Source organism: Chamaea fasciata, unplaced genomic scaffold (genome assembly GCF_029207755.1).
Source record: "Chamaea fasciata isolate MVZ Bird 193981 ecotype frontalis unplaced genomic scaffold, bChaFas1.0.hap1 SCAF_6, whole genome shotgun sequence".
In the NCBI taxonomy this organism is placed as follows: Eukaryota; Metazoa; Chordata; class Aves; order Passeriformes; family Sylviidae; genus Chamaea; species Chamaea fasciata.
In genome coordinates this window covers 61,765,109-61,785,884 of record NW_027094091.1, presented here as the reverse complement: position 1 = coordinate 61,785,884, position 20,776 = coordinate 61,765,109, and the positions used below count along the sequence as shown (strand labels likewise).

Sequence of the window (20,776 nt, the reverse complement as noted above, 5' to 3'; positions counted from 1 at the left end):
CAAAGTGCTCAGGCAAATTAAGGGCACTCCTGGAGATTTCTCCTTTAGCTCTCCAAGATCACCTCTCAAATCAGAGGGCAAGACTTAACAGAAGAAGCAAAGTGTAAAGACAAACACTTTATACAGATAATCTGGATTATTTTAGAACTTTTCATACAAATTGCATTATGTTCAGAATGTTTCAAGGTGGTATTTGGGTTGAAATCTATTCTTTATCAGGGTTGATACATAAATATTAAGTTAAACCAACTTGTTTTATTCCCCATAAAATTCCCCTAAAAAAATCTTTCCTAATTATTTTTCAAAAGTTTTCTCCTTTTGATATTAAAGAATATTAAAATACACAGAACTTCTTTAATACAGCTACACTGTTTTCTGTTTAATCAAGAAAGCACTGGTTTGCTTCTTAGACATTTAAAAGTGTCTTAACTTCTTGAAGACCAATTTGCAAAAAGTTTTTTCTGTTCATGAGAAGAGAACTAATAAGGCAGATGCACAAAGGCTCTCAAGGAAGGAAAGATGGCAGCAGCATGTTTTGAAATCTCAAACAAAGATGTGTCCTCTGTCTGAATTAAATATTCAGGAAGAAATAATTTCAAAAATTTTCCCAGAGTAAGCATGCAAATGGACTCTGCACATCCTTCCCCGTCTCACTTCTTTTTGTGGTCTTTCTGCAAGCAAACCACTAATTACCATATTCAGAACAAAAAGCCAGAAACCTGAGCTGAGCCACTTTTAATTCAATTCTGTTCCTTCACCATCATCAGCAAAATTAAGTTAGCTTGAGCAGAGGCAAATAATTATAACCATTATAAAAAATTATATTTTTTCAGATAGTAAGATGTCATGCAGTTTAAGATAATAACAGCTTCTCCTGACAAAAAACATTAAGCTTACCCTACATTTTCCCAGAAATAATTCACATGATGAAGAGACAAATCTAAAGAAAATTTATTATTACTAGGACTAGCTAATTTACTAGTCTTAAAACTGATCTCAGAATGGAGAAACCTCTATGGAGTTACCAAACCTTCAATTTCATAGAACCTGGTTAAGATCAGTCCCTTTTATTCACTGGACTTTGCACTATATATGTGGCAGAAAGTCTTCAGTCTCAAAACTGTTTTGACAATTTAGAATCAGCTTGGTTAAGTAATGTAAGGCAGAAAATTCCACAATCAGTTGCAGAAATATTTTTCCCCCTCGGAAGTCAAAACCATACTCAGAATGGCAACCTTTGAAATCCACATATTAACTACTGCTAGGTTTGGGCTTAATCACTTAGATTGTAATGCTTTCTTTCTTCCCCAAGACATGGCAAAAGACCCTGGGCAACAGGTACCTTGTCTCTCAACATACATCATTATACCAGCCAAATCTATAAGACTTGCCAAAAAGGGCTATCAGACTTTTAACCTGACAGTATGTGCTAAACAAAACCCCTGAGGCAGAGCTGCATCAATCTGTATATTTTGAAGCTGTGGCAACTCTGAAAAAAGTTAATTCAAGCAGAAAAACATACACTCTCTCAGATTATCATGCTGCTTTAAGGAGATTCAACTCTTTCTCTATATAGATGATACATATATATTTTATACACACATATATTTGAGGGGTTTGTCTTATTTTCATTGTGATGTCTTACACCAATCTGGTTGTTGCAGCCAAAAACCTGTTTCTGACATAAACTTTCCTATCTAAAGGAAAATAGTTGGTTTCATACAGCTTAGAGTTTAATTAGGCACCCTCTAGGACTTGTTCTGATCCAAAATGAAATGCCTTCTAGGCAATCCCAAGCATTCACATACTGAAAAGCCATGTCGAGCAATCAGTCTTAGCCATAGAGGAAAAACATTGTGCAGAAATGCCTAGGCTCAGGCTGGAGGGCTGTACAAGAGTCATCATGAGTGTAAATGCAAAAAAAAAAGTGAGGGGAATGGTCCACCTAATTACTGAATGAGAGACCTGAGTAGGCAAAAAGAAATGAAAGAGCCCATTCTCCCTCTCCTGAGACTCATGCAGACTGTCATTGGCGTGACACCAGTAATCATCATGCCAGAGTTCTTCAGATTATCATGCAGAATGAAGAGAGCAAAGGAAATTCAGACCCCAGTTTCAAAATCAAGTTTTCTGCAAGGACCACATCCGTAATAATATTTTAACACTGGTTAAAGAGGACTATGCACTCACCACAGATAACTGCCCGGCTGAGACTTAGCTAATGATATTTTTTGAGAGGACTGTCACAAAGTTGAATCCCTTCACCAGAGTATTAATCCACCTGTTACACTACCTCTAGGGAAGCATGAAAATGCAATAGATTAAAAAACAAAAGAAAAGAGAAACTTATTCTAGATTTTTTAATGGAGATTCCACCCATACGACACCGGAAATCTCCACTCCAATGGAGAACCAGACAATTTTAGTCCAGGTTTCAAACCAGGGGTGTAACCACATCTCATTTATGCTTGATTTATGCCTCTTTTCTTTAGCCTGTTCTTCAGATGTAGGGACTGCTTATTCCTGATTTCATGGAAGAAAACCCCTTGATGTCTTTCCCAGGAGTCACAAAGAATGAAGCAGAACAATGGCTACTCTACCAACAAGCGAGAAAGCTCCTCTCCAAGAACAAACAAGTTTTCCTCTCATTCACAACACTATATCACTTATCACAGTTACAAATTATCATATAAAGTTCAGTATTGGCTGACCTTTACAGTGGCATCTTCAAAAGACAAAGATTAAATTAGCTGAATATACTTTGAATAAGGAAAAACCATTCAAATAGAGAAAAGTTGACCTACAAAGAGGATTCATGCAAAACATAGTGATGTTGATGGAGACAGAAAACTTCTTTATGTAGAGGGTGGCAGAGCACTGGAACAGGGAGGCCTTGGTGGTGTCTCTGGAGACGCTCCAAATCCACCTGGATGTGTTCTGGTGTCACCTGCTTGAGGTGAGCCTGCCTTGGTACGGGGGTTGGGCTGGATGAACTGCAGAGGTCCCTTCCAACCCTATTTATTGTGTGATTCTGTGGTAGCAACAGGGTAATTTTCTCTTAAGGGCAGTCTCTCTTACTCCCATGAAGTCCAGAGCACAGTGCAGGTTGTGGCTGAACCTCAGCAGCCAAGGCATCGCTCTTTCTGGGCTGGCCACACAAGATGAAGGGAGCCCAAATGCCCAGACAAGGACTGAAGATAGAGAGGCTGCCTGATTAAACAAACCACCACAGATGAAACACATTTTAGAATGCACCGATTTATCTTCTGACTGCAGCTGCTGCTTTTCACCTGGAAGGTAGGAAAAGATCAGGTTGTGGTCCCCAGCAGTCACAGTAGATGTTTATTATTGGGAATATGCTTGGGGTGACACTTATAGTCATGCTTTCTTCAGAAAAGCACTTAAGTTACAAACCAGATTTGCTATCTTGGTTTTTTTTGGTGATGCAGAGCACGCCTCTCAAACATCCACATGGCCCTCTGAGCCTTGATTACCTCTTTGATGCTAGATCTTCCTTGGAGAACTCTGACATGAAAGTGATGAATGAGCTCCTGCCAGGTGCCATTCCCTGGGTGGCCCTGAATCCATTCAGTTATCTGTTACACTGCCAGCCCTGACAATGATGAACACAAGGCAGGTAGCTGACAACACCTCTAACAATCACAAAATTAAAGAAAAAAAAAAGGCGAGATAGATGGGAAAAGGTATGATTGCCACCATTCGATGCTCCCCTCACCCACGCTGCCTTCAGAGGATCCGCCTGGGGAGGGAATTACAAAGCCTGTTTATGCAATAATATGGAACAGGATATCCAACATCCCTCAGGTCCGCTCACTAAAGCCGAGCATCAAACTGCTCAGGTGAATTGCCTTTCTTTTGTCTCTTTAACTGTCTGTGGTTCCCATTTATTGCTGAAAGGGATTCCAATGGGTTTGTCACACAGACAGTGACCACAGAACAGTCTGAAGACACTTCTATTTTATTGCAACATGGATGTATCTCCACTAGTCAAGGAAGAGTCTCCCAAAAGGATGAAAGCTAGGAAGAGCTGCATTTATGGCAGCTGGATTGCTGCATTTATGGCAGACCACAAAGCAGCCTGGTTTTCTCCCTAATCCAAACATGTAAAGAAAGGTTCTTACACAAGAAGTGCTCCTCCTCTGGGGATTCTCTATTTTTTTGTCTCCAGCAGTCACACATGCCTGGCTTTAGACCTTAAAATGCATACCACTGAAATTCCATTCCAGAATCACAAGACCCTCACCCTAAAACCTTCTGTTTAAACCAGTGTGAAAGAAAACCAGGGAGTTTTGCTTTTAGTCTAAAATCTTTTTCTGTGGCATCTTTTCATTTTATACCTCTAAAACATAAAATCCCAAACTTAGAAGCGTTTCCCTCACCACATGTCACTTCAGAGTTTTATTTTAAAAAGGCCAACATGATTATTTCCTATTCTCATCTCGACTCAGATTTCCCATGATCTCTTATATTTTGCATCACAGAAAACTTGTATTATGCTGGAGAATAAGGAGCTGCAAAACAATTCTAGAACAAGTACCTTTTCAAACAAATGCTCACACTTGGATTTTGCTCAGAACTCACTGTTTTCATAAAAGTTTAATGAAATCCTTTTGTTTATTTTCACTTTCCCAGAAGGGACAACTTTCATAATGTTGGGTTTATACAATTGATACTAACACTTTAAACAAAGGCGTTTGCTTTTAATCAGCCAGTTGAGTTGTGCCTAGAGCCACTGAAAAGAAATATCTCAAAAAATTTTCATCTTAGATGTAACTTCATCATAGAAGTCTGCCTTTAGATGGACAGATCCCTCAAGGTGCTTCTCTCTTGTCATTTACTATTGAAGGAGTGAAAGTATCTGCTGTGGATAAAGTTTACTTAATAGCAAGTGAGATACCAACATAATGAGTAATATAGTGCACAGGCCGTCCCCTTGCTTTCTCACATCTAGGTACCAGAACTACAGTTAACTAAAAAAAGTGAGAATTTCAGGAAACGATTACACCTTCATTTAAAAAATTAATACAGCTCTTGAAAATTCTGTCTTAAAACAGAATGCACTGAAAGTAACAACTCTGCTTCCCCTGTTCACATAGGATAGCACTTCAGGCACTGAAAGAAGCACAATGCAGAAAGAACTGTTGATAAATTTTTTGCCGAGGCAATGCAAAAGATCCAGTGGCAAAACGTACATTTGCAGCTTTAATTCTATTTCTTTTAATTATCATGTCAGTTTGATACAGCAGTATATACCAGTTTATATATACTTTAAATGCAAGATTTTGTCATCCTTGTGGTCTTACAAGTTCAGCCCTCGGTGCTTAGAAAAACGTTGCAACACCCTGTAAGGAAGATTTGTGTTTCCAGTAGGCAGCTCCCAAGCTGTTCAAACCTGGGACAGACTGATCCTTCAAATTGCATTATTCTCTCCTACACCCACAGCAGACATTCAGTTTTCTGCACAGATATAAAATCATCTCTTGTTTAAAGTGAGGAACAAGGGAAAAGGCAGCAATCCACCAGATGGGTGCTGCTGAGCATATAGTACAGAGGATGCTCACCACTGGATTAATATGTGGCAGATATTGCTCTAGAGAGGATACTGAGTAAACCCTCTTTATGGCAGAGGTAATCTTGGTGCTTGGACTGTAAGTGAAAGCAGTAAATAAAAAGACTGTAAATAGAAAAGCTAACTTTTCTTGTTGGAAGGCACAGGAGAAATTACTTTAACTGCTGATAAGTCGCTGGATACAGCAGAATTAGAGAACCAAGTTAATTCTGTTCTTTCAGCCTAAAAAAGGCAACCAATCAATATTTATATCTCTATTACCTGAAGAAAGAGAACATTATAAAAAAGAGTTACATTTAAAACAACTAAATCTTGAACTACTCAAGGCAATATACTGCAAGCAGTTACTGGGCTTGCCTGATCAGTAATAAGCAAACAGCAAAAATGCAGGAAAAGGTAAAAAATGAATTTTTAATATGGGGTTTTTGAAATGCCAGAACCATAAATAAATGTTAGGTGCTAATGACCTCAAAAAATCACTTCCAATCCTGACACTCAGCATCTTGAAAATGAGTTATGGTTCTTTGGAGGTCCTCCCACAGGGCAAAATGTACAGACATCTCAATCTCTCCTGTCTAATTCCTGAACAAAAACATATCAGCAGATGCTGACAAGATGAGAAAGCTGCAATTACATCAGGAAATTATACCTGCCTCAGACTGGTGGCACAGAGAAGCAGAGGAACACATTCAAGACTTCATCTTGCCCATAAGCCTGCCCAGCCCTCTCCCATGATCCATCAAATGGAGGGCTCCCCTTTCCCTGTGCTAGTCCCCCCAGCTGGGTCTCAAAAATCTTCCTAGAGGCCTCCAACACAGAAGAGTTCATGACACACAAAAAGAGCATTTACCAAGGGTTTACCATCATTGCCTTTGAAAAAGCTTTCCAAATATTTCATCCAAATTTCAGGTTTGAAACAAAGCCAGAACAAAACCTACTCTTCTGCTCATTTTGTTATCAAACCAGTTATAAAGTTCTTTCTCAATAAAACACGGGCAGAGTAAGGCAGTGTTTCACACATAACACAACACTGATGGATTTTTGATACTCCCACACCACAGCCACGAGGTCTGAAGAACTGCTCTGACAAGCAGACTGGAGAAACCCATATAAACTTTCCAACAACAAAACTACATAGTCTGCAATTTCTAAGAAATGCAAAACCTTACAACTTCTAAAAAGAGAAGTTTCTTTTTTGGCTCTCAGGGAAGTTTTTGTGTTCTGACAATCCACTGAGAGTGACTTCTCCTGAACCTGGGGGTAACTGGAGCTTTTATGTAATTCCCAGAAACAAATTAATGTTTGATGTAAATACAGGACATAGGGATGAATGGTTGTTTCATCAGCATTCAAAAAAGAAATAAGATTTCTCACTTCATACCTCAGAGCTAGCTCTTAACTTCGTATCTTTTCCCAAAAATAGTCACTAAAGTCTGACTAATGCACAGCTCTTTCCATCACCTCTCTATCCACTAGTGACAAAAACCTCCTCATTTGCAAGTTTTCTGTAAAGCATAAAGCTGATGGAAAATGAAAAATCAACTGCCAGTGTCAATGCTGGAGATAAGAATTCATCAGTCCTGATAGGACTCTTCTATTTGAGCTCATGCTTAAACTCCAAGAGTCTGACCCAAAAGCTTCCAGAGCTTCCCAAAAATTACTCTGATCAATGGACCAAATTAATTAAAGAATGGAGAAGGATTCCCAGCTTGCTGGTAAATTACAAGAATGACTCACTTAAAAGAGTACAAGCCTTTAAAAATTAATTGCAGCAAAGGAAAGGAGAAAAACCAAGCCTCTAGGAAAACTCCAGCCAGTGCAGAAGAAGGGTAAGGACAAGAGTTAGTTTTACTTGTTGGAAGCCTGAGCACTGAGAATTTTAGGCTTTCTGTGCTGACAGGCACAGACGCTCAAGGAAACACGACATTTGACCTGAGGCCATGGAAGAGGCTTCCAAAATTGAGTGATAGCACTGGGATTATGGGTGTGTAGTTTGAATAGAAGTGTGTGATATCACATGGTGGAAAACTTGGATTTTAAGGTTTTAATATACAGTAACATATATAAAGCAAGAGGGAGGATTTAGGGCACAGGCTAGTTAGTCCTTCTGTCACCACCTTCTTCATGGGTTTGGGTGGTGTTTTGTAATGGGGTAGAGAAATCCGCATCACAGACCACGGGTATTTAGTTATTGGGTTAAAAGTAAAAATAATCCAGGTGTCATTTCATAATTGGACAACTCACACCTAAAAGACCGCAGAAAGAGATACAGCCATTTTTTAATTTGTTAGCTAGAACCCACAACTTGTGAGACTGTACTGTAGATAAGAATTAATAAACATCTGAGTCCGGACACAAACTTCATCTCCCAAGCATTAATGCCAGCTCTAGCAACAGAAGAAAAGATAACTAACCCACATTTATTCATTTCCAACTCCCACCTCATAAAAACTGAATGCAATTCCATCGGACAGGGAAGTGTTTGAATGAAAACCCAGGCTTGTGGCACCTCCTGACAGGAAGACACGGTGACTCACTGCAGCATCCACCATCCCTCATACAAGGACATACAGGAGGCAGAGCCACCAGCACTTCCAGAAGCTGAGCCCCTGGAAACGACAGCCTCGGCTGTGCAGAGCTCCTTATACCCCTTTCCCTTTTTGAAGATGGTATATTAGGCTTGAGAACCTGTTTCATTAGCCAGGCAATGATCTGCTCTTGTTTGTGAACTCACTGGACTTTCAAAGCTTAGTGTTCCTTAAACTGCTTAACGAGGTAAGATTTGGACACTAAAAGGAAACTCTAAACTAGTTTGTTGCTGTTGTTGGGGATTTTGGGTGATCTTGTCATACTTTCATCCCCTCCCTGCTTCTATGGAGCTCTTCTGTCAGAGATTGCATGTGTCTGATTGCCACTTATGCACACAGAGGTCTAACTACTGTGCTCCTGCTGAGGAAAATCCCTTACATTAAAAAAAAAAAAAAAGCTACAGTCAGAACAAAGCTCTTGTTTAACTTGATGCCCTAAGTGCCCTTCTTTTCTCACACTGTGTATGCTGCTGTTAACTTCTAGCAAAGGAACAGATATTTCAGGAATCACATCAGAGTTAGTTCCACAATGACTGAAGACAAGTCAAAAGAAACATCTAGAAAGTAATAAGCTGGAAAAAAGGGAAATGCATAGAGCTTGGCTCAAGATTTCTTCCTTTCCAATTTCTTTCATCACTTCTGTGGCTGGAAGCATGGCAGGGTGAGAACAGGAGAAGACTTTGTGCAATATTTGGAGGTGGTGATGGGTAATCCATATTGCCATCAGTACTAACCTAAGGATAAAAGACTTAAAGAAATGGCAACACAGGGGCTCAGGTGTGGGGAGTGTGAAAGGAAAAAAAAAAAGAAAGAACAGTGAGATTTATGTAAACCCCCTGGGACTGCACTGGAAATTTCCGTGATGAAAAATTGACATTGCTCTGAGTGAGACTTTATTGAAGAAAAAAGCCAGTGTTGTGTAAAGGAAGAAAGGTTAGCTGGGTCACTTTCCAGTCTGTCCTGATTTTCCCTGTTCTTTCCCTGAAAGTGTGCACGTTGCCACACAAGTCTTCACATCCTGCTCTGAAGTGAACTATCATGTGGATGGGAAAACTTTTTGGAATCTGATTAACTTCTGCTTCTGTTAGTGTCAAAACCTAAGGCAGGATATGTATGCAAGGTTGAGGGGGAAAAAGACCCCAGCACAGAGGAGACTTAGCTTATCTGGAAGCATTTAGACAAATATGCCTCACTACAAATGCTGTGCTGTTAGTTCAATACTGACACTTCCAGAAACAACCCAACACCAGCTAAGCAAATGCATGATACTGCCCTTATATTCCTTCCATCAGTTCAATAAAGGCAGGTTTTGTTCCTGGCTTTCATCCTGATTTGGGTGTAGTAGAAACATTTATCACTGTGGAAGACGCAGAATTGAGTTCTGACTAGATAATCCTGCCACTGAGGGTATAGAAAAGCAGAGAAACTGCATCATAAGCTATGAAAGCAATAATGGAACTTTGATACCATAAGCCAAGCATGTCTGAATTTAGTTACTTAACACATGCATCCCCAAGACTCTCTTGTCTTCTGGTGTGTGTTTCATGCAGAGCACATATTTAATGTTTCTTGTATTCTCTCACCGCAGAGCATTTTTGTGATCACAAGAGGAAGGTACACTTTGCACTGGTCCTTTTCCCTTTATGCTAGAAATTGTTGGAGATTCGTGTTAAAAGACACCACAACCTTTGGTGTAATTCACTCTCAGCAATTTTGATGCTCTTCTGCTATAAACACCCACTCCCTGAGCTAGCATGAAAGCATCTCATATCAAACTATGTCAAAACCAAAAAAACCTATAACCACTATAAAAAAACTTAAAGCTGCCTGGCACTTGAAAGCAATTTGATCCCTTTGCTGCACTCCTAGCCATTACTGAGCTCATCCAAGGAGAATCAATTTAGTTTCTACCCTGCCTAACCTACTGAATCTCTCACTACACAAGACTTTGGCCATAAATGCTTTGCAAAACACAGCATGGTTTATGCCATGTCACTGTGTGATAAGTATAAATCCACTTGCATACAAGTCATCATGAGCTAGTTTTTCCCATGTATAGCTGGGGACTGCTTGTGATCTTCATTATTTGGCCTGAATTCATACAATGTTTAAAAGAAAGAATACCTTCGTTACCCTGGCTGGCAGAATAAAGCTGATGGGAAGTTTGTTTCAACTTTGCTTTGTTTGGCAATGCCTTCTGACAAATCAGGACATCTTCTCCCTCTTGTTTGCTGGCAGTGTCGCAATCAAGCTGTGTCTAAAAACTATAGTCCCAATTTCCCAGAAGGCACTCCCTACAAGATGTATTAAATACAATAAATTTACGTTTTCTTTTGGCTTACTACACAAAAAAACCACATATTTAAAAGTTCCTGTTTGTAGTAATTTATCTGATACACCTCCAGCAATGTCGAGTGTGCTGTAAGAACACTTTTAAACAAGTCCCAGTCATCAGTGTAATTCTGGGACTTTTGGATTCAGCAGCAGGAGTCAGTAGAAGGAAATCTAATCCTTTTACACCAACTTCAATGGATTTGGCTCCTTACTGTGCTGAGAACTGGGTTTTGCAAAAAGCTTGGCCACCTATGTGACCACAAGTAACATGAACCCCACAGCCAGGCGATGCAGGAACCAAATTAGCAGGATTTACCCACTTGTCCAGGAGATTTGCTTTCTAATAAAAAGACTTGGAATGCAAGTACAGGTTTCTCTGAGGTACAATACTGCCCTTTTGAAGCACACCAGAAGGAATTTATGGCAGAGTAGAGCCCACGTGGTAACTGGGTGGATACGCCTCTCCCAGCAAAGTCTTCATTCTTTCAGCGTGTGGTCATACAACAAAGGGGAATGGCTTCAAACTGGAAGATTGATTAGATATTAGGAAGGATTCCTTTACTGTGAGGATAGTGAGGCACTGGAAAAGGTTTGCCCAGAGAAGGTATAGGTCTCAACCCTGGAAGGGTTCAAGGCCAGATTGGATGGAGCTCTGAGCAACCTGGTCTAGTGTAAAGTATCCCTACCCACAGCAGCTGGAACCAGGTGGTCTTTAAGGTCCCTTGCAACTCAAAGCATTTGGTACTCTATGATCCAGCTGACCACACTGCTATCTTTTACCACATAACTCCTATGAGGCTGCTTACCCTTTTCCAGGCAGATTGAAAAAAGTCAGGTAGAGGTTAAGGGAACAAACCACCACTCCTATCTAGGAATCCATGTTTTGCAACAGTCCTACCCAGGAGAAGAGCTGAAAAACAACAATCAGTCATGGTATCACAAAGAGAAACCAAAGGACAGCTTCCCACAGATGTAAAACAAAAATTGTGCTTTAGAGAGGTTTTTAGGTTTTGGTTTGTTGGTTTGTTTTTTTTTTTTGTAAGTTGTAGTTATCAAACATTGATTTACACAAAGAGGCATATCTGAGCCAACCTGTTTCACCCCTGTGCTAATCAGCCTTCTCCCAGTGAGTTAGGCAAAGTCCCAACAACCTTTTGGTGGGGGGCTCTAGAACTTCAAGGAAGGTTTGGAGATTACAATGAGAGAAGGTTGGAAGAACACCCTGAAGACCCAGAAGAGCATATTAAAAAACCACAAATGGTTAGAAATTCCTAGAATATAGACTGCAACAATTGTGCTCTCTCTGTGACACAAGAGACTGGCTACCATGTGTGAGGCAGGCAAAAAACACATTAGCAACACATCAACATTTGGGAGGGCCCCGTATATTTCCAACTTGTGTTAACATATCACTCTTGCTCAGTTCGCACTGTTCTTTCACAGAGTGATATCATTAGCTTTTCAAGAGACACAAAATAGAGGGCACCCCTTGAACTTGAATCAGTCCAGCAATACAAGGCATTATCCATTTCTCCATTATCCACAGTAATAAGCCAGGTTTTTTTTCTGAAATCTCAAAGGATCCCATTTGCCTCTCAGCAGGCAATAATGGGCAACTTCTATAACTTAACAAATTCCTATGTGCATTTTTCATATTCTACATGATTCTCCACCAAGTTACATTCTGTTTCAAAGGCTGCAGCTTTCCAATTACTGGCAAATTTTGATTACACCACCTAATGCCACTAAAGAAATATCTACCAAGGAAAACACAGACTAGTGAAGGAAGCTTACGAGATCTCCTGAAGTACCAATTCCAGGTCATGCTCTGGAGTCACATCACTAGCTCCTGCCAATAAACCCAGCAGCAAACGGGTACAACTCCATGCTTTCCAACTCAAACCTCTTCAAAATGCCTTCTCTGTGAGGGGCTCAGGGGTCACCCAAGCTCAGGCAGGCAATGGACTGACTAGACACGAGCAAATTTAAGTCACTGGATGTGGTCCTTCAGCCTGCTATTTCTTTGTTGCAGAGGATGAGGCACTGAAAAAAGCTCCTAGTGTTTCTCCCAGCAAGCAGAGAGCCTTCAGCTGTGGGAGGCATTAACACCCTGCTATCCAAGGCGAGAAAGCATTAACAATTTACTCAGCTCTGCCCAGAGGCCTGGGGCTTCCTGCAGGGTTATGGTCCAGACCTTCCTATTTTTTTTTAACTATTTTACATATACCCCCTTTTTCTAATCTTACAGCAATGAGTATTTCTGCATGTGACCTCTATTTTTTTGCAATGCCTAAGGAAATATAAATAGAGACATAGAAAAGAGGGAATTATTATCTTCATACCATCTCAACAAGAAGAGACAGGTTTTTGACTGAAAGCCAAAATGCTATGCTACAATGCAGTCCTGGAATTGAGCCCAAGGCACAGTTGCATTGCTTCCATAATATCATAACTACACATCAACATCATGCTCTTGCTATAGGGAAAGTGTAACGATAATAAAACTTTCTTCCTAATTCATTCTGGAGATGTGGTTATTAGAGAAAGGAGATGCTGTTCTCTGGGTGGCTGAGACAGACAAGGACTCTCGGCATTATGCTCTGAGAATGTGGGTCAGTTGCATTACCTAAAGTGCCTGTAGTTTACACTTCTCAATTAGGAGGTAATCAGGATGTCATTATGAGTATAAATTGTTGGAATGACCTTTGGACTCTTTTTTGTCTTGCAGATCTCCAGAGGCAGCTTGACTGAAGGCATGAAAGGAGAATGAGCTGAGGTAGGCTCATGATAAATAGGAACAATTATCACACTTATTATCTGATAAATAATGTATTATGATTTGCCATTAATCCATGACAAAACACCTACTTCAGGTAAAAGCCTGCAGCATGACTTCCTTTTATGCTTCCCTGCTTATTGCCTGGTATTTGCACTAAAGGAACATAAAAGGAGTGTTTACTTGGAAGCAGAGTTGCCTCTTTGTCCTTGATCTTTTCAATAAGGGGGGATGAATTATGCCCCTCATAGAAGCAACAAATTGATTCTTCTGACTTGCTGCTGCATATTTAAGCATCAGAGCTCCATTAGAAGAAAAGGCTTTAAACAGTCTGTCTCTCTTGCTCAGAAAAGACTTCAAAGCACTCCATATATCACAGAGATTATTCTCCTTTTCATGAGTAAGTGCTCTAAGATACAGGACAGGTGGACAAATTTTTTCTAAATTCAGTGCCTGCTCAGCAGAACCCAGACTCACAAGCAGGACAGCCTACCCTGGATTTTTTCCAGTGACTCCCAAGTTTGCTGTTCTCGTGCATTCTCACATCTGACACAGATCAAGACATTAAATGACACACAAAGGAAAGCAGCTCTGATAACCATTTTCTTTAGGGTGCATCAGCTGGTGCTGCACAATCAGCTCACCTGTAACTGATGCAGGGATGAGGAGCACTGGGCTGTAGCAGATAATTTCTGTTTCTACCTGATTTTATTCTACCTGCATGTGTGAAGTGAAGCTTTCTAGAGCCCTAGATGGACCCCTACTTAAAGTGTTCAGACTTTTCAGTTAGGAATCACCATTCACATCAGACAACCAATCCTAAGGGAAGCAGCTAGACTAATAATCAAACAAGTCAGTAACAAAGCCAGCACAGAACCAGACTCTCAAGTCCTTTCCCTGTCACAGTTATCTAGCATACAGAATTTTTAGAATGAAGTCAATATTTTGAGCCTAGAGCTCAGAGAGTAAGAATTAGGTAGAAGTGAGGCCATTTTGGCCTGTGTTGACTACTGAAGGAAGACAGTTAGGAAGCTGAAGGCAGATGACATTGCAAAAGCAGATGGGCCTGCCCTGGCTGAGAAAGACATTTCTTCTGTTGGTCCTTTCTTGTAGGATTATTCTCACATTAAAATCCAGCTGGGGAAAACACCGAAGCAGAATGAAACAGACATTGCTAAGAGACAAAATGTGGGGGGAAAGGGCCTGGAAAGAAGGAAACCTGCTGTGGTAGAGCACTAAAACATGAGCAGTTTCTACGTGGAGCACTTTGAGTCTCCAGGGAAGTTCTGTGCCTCACAGCTCCCTCACTGATGGGGCTCAGCTGTAGCTGGGATCTGATAGTGCACAGCAACTCCTGAGAAATTTCCACCACCCAAATAGTCAAGATGGGAAGTAAAGAGCATGAAAAGCCCCCATTTTTAATGTTACGTGCATATACACACAGAAGAAACATAACAACAATGGAAATTGAAGACTAAAGATGACTTTCATGTTAAGATGATTGAGACAAATCAAAAAAATAAAGGGTATAAAATAATGAAGCAGGTGCTAGTCCTGCCAAGCTGAGTGCTAGGATCGCAGTTTTTAAAGACACAGTAGAAGGAATAGCTAGTGGAAATAACTTCTTAAAACTCTTTGAGAACAGCCCCCGTCTTGAAGGACTACAGTGAAAGAAATAAACTCCCCACCTTCAGGAAGGAAAACTTTAAAATTGAAAAGACTAGAAAATAGAAACTCACATTCCAGTCACTGACAGATGTACAGCTGCAGCAACTTTGAATTATATTGGGCAAACCCAGAAATAACAACCTGGACAGAAAAAATATATGAGCAATGTAGCTTAGTGGGGGATGGGAGGTCCCCAAACCCTTTTACCTTGCCATCAGGCTTGCATCAGTTGCATTACCAAAAAAATCCTCCATAATTCCTTATGGTAGAAAATGCTAAGACACCAGAATTAAAAATTATAGAACTCTAGCTCTTTACCTTCCTACCTATCCTGTATAAACCATTGAAAACCTTGGGACTATTTAAGTACTTTAATATCAATTCTCAATGTTGGATCAGGTCACAGAACTTCCAATTTTATCCTCCTCAAAATTAATGATACAGGACAGTTGATAATGCTGTCATCACATGCTCAGCTAGCAAAGAGGATGGAATATTCCCTCAGATACTTTAGTGTTAATTTGAAGTTTATTTCTAAATAGAATATTACCAGCAAAAGAACATAAAAGGAAACTTGGATTAGACAAACCTACAAAATTATAGATGAGATTAGACTGCATGTTATCCTTTCTTAGAATGGACTGAAAATGAGAAGAAACCTAAAATTACAACCTCTTTCATAAGACTGGGGCTTGCAGCAGCTCTCTGCTTCAGTATGCAATTCTAAAATGGGAGACATACCACTTGTTTAAATCATAATATTGTGTTGGAGAAAACATGGTCAGATGCTAGCAGCTGGGCAGTGATAGGTGTTCCCTAGCTCAGCTGCATGTGACCCTCAAAACTGCAAACACTGAAGCAAAAAACAGGATTTGGTCTGATATGCCAGCATCCACCTGGTACTCCTGACATCATCTGCTCAGCAAGCCCATCAGCACAAGCTCTTCCAGTGCCTTCAGGCTGAATTCCTTATTGCTCTTTCACTCTAGCTTGGACAGTACTAAATGGAAGATGTCTATACAGATCTAGAAGCACTGCAGGTGACAATTTTGCAGCCAACTGCACTTTTTGCTTCACTGCCTTTTTCTTTCCCTGTGGTCCTTTAACCTGCTTGTCAGCCAGTTTGCTCTGCTTTTAGCAAAATGTGCAAAATAGGACTTTGAAAAACTTCTGTCCAAGCACGGCAGCTTTCAAATAATAAAGGAATGTGAAACTTGCAAGCAATATTTAACAAATCTCTCTATTATTTTAACTAATACTTCAGGCCAAACAGAATAGATGTTGAGTGTGAGACACTGTATATTTGTGGATTTCTCCCAGATTGCTGATGCAACTCCCAGCTCACACACTCCTAGTTTTCTGTGAGAGCTTATCACAAGAATCTTGAGATCTAGAAAGGGACAGAAGAAGCACAGAAGCTCCAGCTCTGCCCCTTGTCCTGTGATGGTCCCCCTAGTGCCTGGGGCCATGCTTGGAGCACAGCTGCCTCCATTCACACTTTGTGGGTCTCCACAGCCTGGCTGCACTGGAGATCCCTGTGGCTGAGGGTGAAGAATGGACTCCTCTGAGTATCATCTCTCATTCACCTTGCCACTAGAAAACTAGGACAACCAATCTCTCTGAAACACCCCAATGCACTCCATCAATCCTGCAGGAGGCTTGTGTCAAACAAAACCCATTGATTGCTTGGGTTCTCACCCTGGTTGAGAAGACGCCAGAATCTTTCCCTCAAGCAGGGTCCCCACACACAACATCTGCTGAAGGAGAAAAGGTAAGTACAGACCTAATGCAGCTGCACACACACAGATGAGATTTTCATGACACTCTTTTCAACACAAACAGTAATGATGCATCACAGAAAAACTAATCCCAGACATATGCAGCTCCTAACCAGGAAGAAAGTCCCTTAGACTTTTCTTTACTAACAAAAGTTATCAGAAAAAGTAGATGGAGAAGGGGGCATTATCTGCTTCTCATGTTGAGGACAGCTGAAAGAAACCTGACTGATGGGTTAAGATGTTAAACATTTGAGGAGGTGAAAAAAAATCTGTTTTCTGACAGGATGTGGCAATAAATATACTGTTTATATTGTCCTATGTAGATATATGTGGGTTGTCATCCTTGATCCTCTGGGACAACAGGATATAAAGGCTTAACTACACACATATAACCTGTCAGACATAAACCATTGACCAAGCCTTGGACTAGGATTAGATACAGTCACACCCAGATTCTCCTCTGAGAAGGAGTTTGGAAAGCAAGGCAATCCTTTCCAGAACATCATTGTCACAGCAGCACTCTCATTAGAAGGTAGAAATGAGCCCAGACACAAACCTCTTGTCTATCACAGCATGAAAAGGGTCCTAGTGTATTCCCCTTTACAGCTCAGCCATCCTGACTCCAGCCATTCACTGACTCCGCCTGCAGCAAGCTCCTACTGCAGGTTTCCCTTGCAGCCTCAGACTGCTGGTTATTTCCTGCTGAACTCTGACTGCAGGGATCAGTTTGCAGACTCTGGCTGCAGGCTTTTACCCAGCTGGACTGTGACTGCAGGTTCCAACAACAGGCTCTGACTGCAGCCCCAGACTGACCTCACAGCAGTGATTTTCTCTCCTCAGGATCCTTCTTCTTCACGGTCCTCTGAGTCCTGCTTCCTCATGGTTCTTCCTCCTTCATGGTTTCTCCTCACCAACTAACCCACTCCCTTTTATTGCACTTAACTTTATTGGATACAGCTGTGACTCCTCAGGGGCGAAGCTGTGTTGGGTAATTAACACAGCTGTTCCTTATCAGGAGCAAGGTGACCAGTATTCCCTTCTCCTACACCTCATGAATCAGCGGGATGGTCTCCTTGATTAATCTTGTCCAAAGGTTCCATTCTGTCCATGATAGCCAGAGACTGCCCTGGTGTGTTCTACTTTGGTCTTCTAGTGGCACTATCATCACATTAGCTCTAATTGCTACTTTCCATTATCTACGTGTCTTACATTAGCTGCTGTGTTTTACAGATTAATTTATCTGTTATGTCTACACTGTTTACACCTTGAATCTGACAGAAGTATAGGCCAATGATCACTGGAAACCTAAAAGTCATTATTCCATTATCTCTCCATTTTTAACAAGGCTTACCAGCATAAGCACACTCTCCCCTCTATAAGTGTATTGAATAATGTAGAAAAGTTGTCTTCTTTTCAGTCTGACTCTAAAAAAAATGCACAGGATTTTCTTCATAGAGTCGTTGTTGTTGGGTTCATTTTTCATACTGCTCTCTGCATGTTTGTTATTGAAAACAAACAGCCAAAGCGGAGCAGCTGCTGGATCACAAACTGTGGAAATCCTCTCACTTGGGTGTTGATGTGCTGTACCCCATATCTCCAAGATTCTAATTAAGCCTTCAGGCTGGCTGTTCTTTTTTGGTACTTTGTTATGGGCATTGGAAAATTAAGACTCGAACATAATTCATACAGGCTGTAGAGCTTGTTTTCATTAGGATAAGTTTTCATTTAAGAGTTTATGTGATTCTGTGTATACATTACCTCCCAAAATCTATGCGAAACTCTATGAACAAACTCGATCGTTTCTACACGTTTAGAGAACGCCTTACTAATGCACAGGGGAACTACAACTGTACCCACACAACCTAACACCAGGATTTGGGATCCCTGCTTGCAAGCAGACTCAGCAGATGGAATCCTCTAACTGACCAGAAATAATTTGACTGACAGAGTTACTGCAGCACAAATTAGTAGTTTCAGAGCTCCCTGTTTCTGCAGACAGCCTGTTCTCAGCATGAGTTACCCAAGTGTGAAGTGTTTACACCACAGGAAGGAGCAATCTTGCTCTCAGGTGTGCCCCCAGTGCTTTGTAGTAAGGGCTTTTCATTGCCATCTCACTGTCTTCTGTGGCCAGTAAGGAAAGGAGTCTTTTCTCCTGAATCCTCTTACATATCTCACACATTTACTCTGAGGAAGAAAGGCACCCAGCATATTTGGATCGATTCCCCATAGGCGCTGCTTCCTACTGCTGGTCTGTGGCTCAAAGCATAGAGTTTAAAGGTTATGCCCATCCCATTTATTTTCTTCAAGAATGAAATCCCCACTCTTATTGCTTTTTTTCCTGAGAAGAAAAATGACCTTTGATTGCAGAAAAGTATACTTGTTGCACCATTACTGCTGAGGAGTCAAGTCCCCACTGCTTTGAAGAGCTGTGTGAACAGCCAGCCTCCTCTTGCTGCTGGAAAGCTGGAAGGCCTCATTTTGTGCTGCTTACGCTAGTTGCTTGCAGCTGCTCCTGATGCTTATGGTGCATATGCCAGCTAATATACATTATAATATTTCCTTTTATTTAAGAGAAAGATGTCTTTTCACCCAGAAACCATTTAATATTCCACACCAAGAAATGCCACAGCTCTGTATGTACCTATAGCTCTAATTTTCTAGAAAAAAAAATCTTTAAAAACATATAGTATGCCTTCTTCACTAAAGTAGTTATTAACTTTTTTATGATACTTGATTTAACTGATGGTAAATGATAACAAGCATTATTACTTTTGTTGCTCTGTTCAGAGATGCTCTCCCTACTCCAGATACAGAGGACGTTTGGACAATTAAATACTTTGAATAGCCAAGTATTCTTTAATGTCTGTTCCCATACTTGCATGTCTTTGTTCACAAAATAAAGCCCTGACTATATAAGGGTGTGTGAGAATACTGTGTTTCTATATTCCTGTCTTTATGTGACAAAAAATGGACACTTCAGAATAATGAATAAGCCTGTATATTCTGATAACAGGCTGTAAAAAGAAAATAATTGTATACTGTAGGGACGTAAAGGTTGTGTTTGGCTTTGGTTTAATGATTAAAATTTTTAATAAACTCTTAAAGGTAACCCAGAGTATAGAGAGCACTTCACAAACGCTCATATCCAGGACATTAATGGCAGTCGTTAATCCTTCAATCCATCTGCTTTATGAAGACAGGTGCCTGTATCAAAGCAGATGCCTGGAGAAACCCATGGACTACTGGAATGTGTCAGGACTGGAGGTTCCTTCAGAGTGGAGTTACACACTGCTGTCACACATCTGCTACAGCCTCAGTAACAGCAGGGATTTTAAAGGAAATTTAAAGCCCGAGGTCAAGGTATTTTTATTATCTGCTACCCAAAAATCACTTTTATTCTGTGTTCCAGTATATTCTGCTCTCTCTCCCTGTACTGTATGATTGCAATACCAATGGAAAGGGCCTCTCCTCCAACTTGGATTCATGAAAGTGACAGTTTTCCGACTTGGATTCATAAAAATGACAGCTCTCCTCAACTATTTTTCTAGCTGCTGTAACTCACAACAAATTTAAAATCATACTTTAGTCAGGCTGGCCTTAAAAATCCTACTGGACTTCTCTGAATGTATCAGCATGGATATTTATGTATTCTGCTTTTCATGATGATATGATTTATTTTATATTTCATTTCTTTTTTTTCACTATTTCTCTCTTCTGTAATCTGGCTGGCAATTCCATAAAGCAGGCAAAGAGTAAAGAAGAAAAGCCTACTAGGTACAAAATGTGAAATAATATCTAAATATCTCCATTTAAAAAGAATTTTCCTCTATATGTCCTTCAAGGTGTGGATTCTGGAGAGCCCAGCCTAATATTAGCTTACAGTTTAAAAAGAGACTTTTCTTGCCAGTTGCTGGAAGAGTTCAAAAGTTATTGACCAATGAGGAGGGCAATAGCACAAAACAGTTTCAGGTCCCATGACCCTGTTTCAACAAAATGGATTCTTTTTGAGAAGCCCTAAGGATAACAAATTATATAGCAAAAT

General features: G+C 40.4%; 1 long non-coding RNA gene across 3 annotated transcripts in view; it reads right to left on the bottom strand.

The window, feature by feature from the left end:
• The window catches only part of LOC136291482 (uncharacterized), an 83,893-nt gene extending 66,260 nt beyond the window's left edge, over nt 1–17,633 (bottom strand). For all 3 annotated transcript variants that reach the window (XR_010721558.1, XR_010721559.1, XR_010721557.1), the window contains exon 1: nt 17,548–17,633. This is a non-coding gene — a long non-coding RNA (uncharacterized lncRNA). The remainder of the gene's footprint in view (nt 1–17,547) is intronic.
• Nucleotides 17,634–20,776: the final 3,143 nt, after the last annotated feature.